Source organism: Coenobita brevimanus, chromosome 20 (assembly GCF_032717465.1).
Source record: "Coenobita brevimanus isolate Jiangsu-jjx chromosome 20, ASM3271746v2, whole genome shotgun sequence".
Lineage (NCBI taxonomy): Eukaryota > Metazoa > Arthropoda > Malacostraca > Decapoda > Coenobitidae > Coenobita > Coenobita brevimanus.
The window spans coordinates 23,133,636-23,139,018 of NC_136973.1; the positions used below are offsets into that span (position 1 = coordinate 23,133,636).

Below are 5,383 nucleotides of genomic sequence, written 5' to 3' on the forward strand. Positions count from 1 at the left end.
ACACCTCAGTTAAGTCTCCCCTTACTCTACGCCTCTCTAGCGAATGCAGACTTAGTCTTTTCAGTCTGGCTTCATATGACAGGTTCCGGACGTCATGTATCATTTTTGTCATTCTTCTCTGTACATTTTCTAACGAATTAATATCCATTCTATAGTAAGGACACCAAAATTGTACTGCGTAGTCTAAATGTGGCCTTACTAATCCTAGATAAAGTTTCAGTATTACTTTTGATGAACTATTGCTCACGCTTCTCGAAATAAATCCTAGGACCCTATTTGCTTTATTTCTCGCCAACGGCGATACCACGTTGAGTACACCGCTTCCCGTCCGATCAGCGAAGTTAAGCAACGTTGGGTCTGGTTAGTACTTGGATAGGTGACCGCCTGGGAACACCAGATGTTGTTGGCATCCCTACGTGTCAAGTGGGGTTGGTGGAGGATTAGTGCCCCTCCCTGTAAAACAATTAACTCTAAGCCCTTGGCCACCCCGTCTGGGATGCATGGCGTCTGGCAATGAATGAATGAATGAAAATACACTGTTGCCTTGGTTTAAGGTCGTTACTAACCATAACTCCTAGATCCCTCTCGCATTCCGATTTGCCAATTTCTTCGTTATCTAAGCTGTATTTAGTGTCTCCAATGGTCTTGCCTACGTTAAGTACTTTACATTTTTCAACGTTAAATTCCATTTGCCAAGTTTTAGACCATTTGGACAATATATCGTCAGTCGAGTTAATGATACGCCCTATTTTTGTATCGTTGGCAAATTTGCTGATGCTGCTATTGACTCCTAAGTTTAGATCATTTATATATATAATAAATAATAAGGGACCGAGTACTGAACCCTGTGGTACACCGCTAGTTACTAATCCCCAATCTGACTTAGTTCCATTTATTAATACTCTCTGCTTTCGTCCTTTCAGCCAGGATTCTATCCATTTTAAGATACCGCCGTCTATACAGTGTGCTTGAACCTTTCTAACTAACTTTCGTGTGGGACCCTGTCAAAAGCTTTACCTAAAGTCCAGATAAATAACATCGTAAGCTTTGTCGCTATCTACTGCCTCATAGACCTCCGAGTAGAATGACAACAAGTTTGTGAGACAGGATCATCCTTGCCTGACTCCGTGCTGACTTTCGTTTATAAGATTAAATCTTTCTAAGTGTTCTCTAATGTTATTTGCCAAAATTGACTCTAACATTTTTCCTACAATTGACTTTAGACTTATCGGACGATAATTCGACACAGCTGATTTATCACCCTTTTTAAAGATGGGCACTACGTTTGCGGTCTTCCACGCCTCTGGAACTTCTCCTGAACTTAAAGAGTCATTAAATAATGTTAAAAGTGGCTGACATAATTCTTTTTTGATTTCTTTTATAATTTTTGCATATATATCGTCCGGATCTGGCGATTTTTGAGGTTTTAACTTATTAATATTTTTCAATACGTCCTCCTTACTAATGGTTATTTTACTAAGAATATTTTCCGTATTCTCATCGTAAATATTTGCTGCTTGAGGGACCAGGTCTAGATTTTCCTTGGCGAATACTGATATGAAATAATTATTTAGGATGGAGCACATTTCTTTATCTTCACTGGTAATGTCACCTGATTCTGTTCTGAGTGGTCCTATCCTATCTTTATTTTTCGTACGGTACATTTGATAAAAACCCTTGGGGTTTTCTTTTGATTCACTTGCAACCTTAATTTCATGACTTCTTTTTGCTTTTCTTATCTCCCTCTTCAAGTGAGCATAGAGGATAGAACTAGAAATAATGGTTTCAAACTAGAAAAATTCCGTTTCAATAAGGAAATAGGTAGAAATTGGTTTGGTAATAGAGTAGTAGACGAATGGAATAAGCTACCTAGTAAAGTAGTTGCTGCCTCTTCCATTTAGAGTTTCAAGCATAGGCTAGATAAGCATATGATAAATAAGAGGTGGATATAGAAAAAAGAAAATCTTATAACCAAAACTAATTCATAATTTTTCCTTTTCAGGTTTCACTATGATAGTCTCTATTCTCCTTTCACACTTTCCTGTAAAATGTCCAAGCCAGTTTCTCTATACTGCGTGGTGTTCTTTCTGACTTTTTCCTGCCGGCTTCGGCTGGAGGGTTTGAAGGGCGGGGGAGAGCCTTCTTCTTTGCTATCCATATCTCATTCTAGTAGTTCAGTTACTCTTCTAGGAGTAATGATATTAGTAGCCGTAAGAGTGAGGTACTGTGGCAAAGGTACAAGTTGATGTTAGAAAAGGTTAGGGAGAGGGGAGGAACCCCTGTGGTGCTTGGTGTTTTACCCAGATGGCGGGTGGGAAGAGAATGGTTGAGCAGGGCAATAGGGTTTAATTGCCGTCTTGAAAGGTATTGCAAAGATAATGCAATACCTTTCATAGACAGCTGGAACCGGTTTTATGGACGGAGTGCCTTGTATAGTTGGGATGGGACTCATCTTAGCAGGCAGGGAGTTACTGTTTTAGCTGGAATGATAGATAGGGAGTTGGAGGGATTTTTTCGAGGTTGAGAAGTAGGTGTACAGGAAGTTGCAGCAACTACACTCAGAAATCATTATTACCATGTTTGGATAGATACATCAATACTTGCAAAATTAAGAACAAAAGTTCAACCACTAGTGTAGATACATCCACTCAGGCACCTCAAATTGAGCAGGCGATGATAGATGATAGAACAAGCGATGATAGAAGGGCGATAAGCGATAGTACAAAAAAATGTTATATTAGTAAAGTAAAGAGTTTCCCAGTTAGTAACAAAATAAATAACAGTAAATGCCAAGGTAAAGGCATAACTACTAGTAATAATCTGAAAGTGTAATACACAAACAGCCGGAGTTTACGTAATAAAATGGATGAACTGAGGGCTTTAATCTGTACAGAGAAAATAGACATTGCCGTTATTAGTGAAACTTGGATGAATACAAACACTCGAGAATTTTTAGTAGAATATCAGATAAAAGGCTATAATAGTTTTGTGTCAAACCGTCAGGGAAGAAAGGGGGGAGGAGTAGCTATTTACGTCAAGGATCCTTTAAACTGTTACAGTAAAGCAGACATTAAACTAAATAGGGACACAGAAAGTGTCTGGGTCGAAATTAGTAACAATAGGGAGAAATTAGTCTTAGGAGCAATTTACAGATCTCCTAAATTAAGTAGAGCTGATAGTAAATACTTTTGGGAGGAAATTAGGAAAGCATCAGAGTCCAGCTTAGTAATAATTGTAGGGGACCTTAATCTACCAAAGATAGATTGGAGAAATCAGACAGGGGATGCAGAGTCAGAGGATTTTCTAGAGGTAGTACAAGATAATTTTCTTTATCAGTATATCAGGGAGCCCACCAGAGGTAATAATATACTATATTTGGTTTTAGCTAATAAAGAAAATATCATTAGTGACACAGAGGTTGGTGGACGACTTAGTAATAGCGATCATGAAGAAATAAAGTTCAAATTTATTTGGGAAGTCTGTTCCACTGAAAATACCTCCACCGTTCCTAATTTTCGTCTGTGAGATTTCGATGGCTTAAGAGCTTATTTTCGAACGGTATTCCACAGGGAGATTAGCTATTTGAGGGAATGCCAGGTCAGTGAGGAACCACAGGTCATAGGTGTGGGGCAGGAAACACGTGGGGATGTCCGTCAGATGTCTGTGAGGGGGGAGGTGGTAGATAGGAATGTAGTCCAGGTGACGGGAATTAACTCAGCTCCAGTACCAAACAGAGGTTCGACCAGTGAGAAGTATAACGAGTTAATAAATATAATACACGGAGGCCAAGATAGATATATCCCTTCAAAACCGTTTACAACGAATAATTCAGAACCAAGATGGTTAAACAACAGATTAAAATCTCTCATAGGCCAAAGGAAAGGAATATATAGAAATATAAAATGTGGAGAGGAACACTTACGTAACCGATACACGATTTTAAATAGAGAAGTAAAGAGGGAGATAAGAAAAGCAAAGAGAAGTTATGAAATTAAGGTTGCAAGATAATCAAAAGAAAACCCCAAGGGTTTTTATCAAATGTACCGTACGAAAAATAAAGATAGGATAGGACCACTGAGAACAGAGTCAGGTGACATTACCAGTGAAGATAAAGAAATGTGCTCCATCTTAAATAATTATTTCATATCAGTATTCACCAAGGAAAATCTAGACCTGGTCCCTCAAGCAGCAAATATTTACGATGAGAATACGGAAAATATTCTTAGTAAAATAACCATTAGTAAGGAGAACGTATTGAAATAAATTAATAAGTTAAAACCTCAAAAATCGCCAGGTCCGGACGGTATATATGCAGAAATTATAAAAGAAACCAAAGAAGAATTATGTCAGCCACTTTTAACATTATTTAATGACTCTTTAAGTTCAGGAGAAGTTCCAGAGGCGTGGAAGACCGCAAACGTAGTGCCAATCTTTAAAAAGGGTGATAAATCAGCTGCGTCGAATTATCGTCCGATAAGTCTAACGTCAATAGTAGGAAAAATGTTAGAGTCAATTTTGGCAAATAAGATTAGAGAACACTTAGAAAGATTTAATCTTATAAACAAAAGTCAGCATGGATTCAGGCAAGGACGATCCTGCCTCACAAACTTGTTGTCATTCTACTCGGAGGTCTATGAGGCAGTACATAGCGATAAAGCTTACGATGTTATTTATCTGGACTTTAGTAAAACTTTTGATAGGGTCCCACACGAAAGGTTAGTTAGAAAGGTTCGAGCACACGGTATAGACGGCGATATCTTAAAATGGATAGAATCCTGGCTGAAAGGACGAAAGCAGAGAGTATTAATAAATGGAACTAAGTCGGATTGGGGATTAGTAACTAGAGGTGTACCACAGGGTTCAGTACTCGGTCCCTTATTATTTATTATATATATAAATGATCTAGACTTAGGAGTCAATAGTAGCATCAGCAAATTTGCCGACGATACAAAAATAGGGCGTATCATTAACTCGACTGACGATTGCCATACCTTACAAAAAGACCTCGATATATTGTCCAAATGGTCTAAAACTTGGCAAATGGAATTTAACGTTGAAAAATGCAAAATACTTAACGTAGGCAAGACCATTGGAGACACTGAATACAGCATAAATAAAAAAGAAATTAGCAAATCAGAATACGAGAGGGATCTAATAGTTATGATTAGTAACGACCTTAAACGAAGGCAACAGTGCATTAATGCGAGAAATAAAGCAAATAGGGTCCTAGGATTTATTTCGAGAAGCGTGAGCAATAGATTAGCAAAAGTAATACTGAAACTTTTTCTAGCATTAGTTAGGCCACATTTAGACTACGCAGTACAATTTTGGTGTCCTTACTATAGAATGGATATTAATTCGTTAGAAAATGTACAGAGACGAA

At 38.0% G+C, this 5,383-nt stretch overlaps 1 non-coding gene across 1 annotated transcript; it reads left to right on the top strand.

Annotated features, from left to right (window-relative positions):
* The first annotated feature begins 290 nt into the window (after nt 1-290).
* Nucleotides 291-409, top strand: LOC145391993 (5S ribosomal RNA). Its single transcript, XR_013895934.1, has one exon. It is a non-coding gene; the product is annotated as a 5S ribosomal RNA (ribosomal RNA).
* Nucleotides 410-5,383: the final 4,974 nt, after the last annotated feature.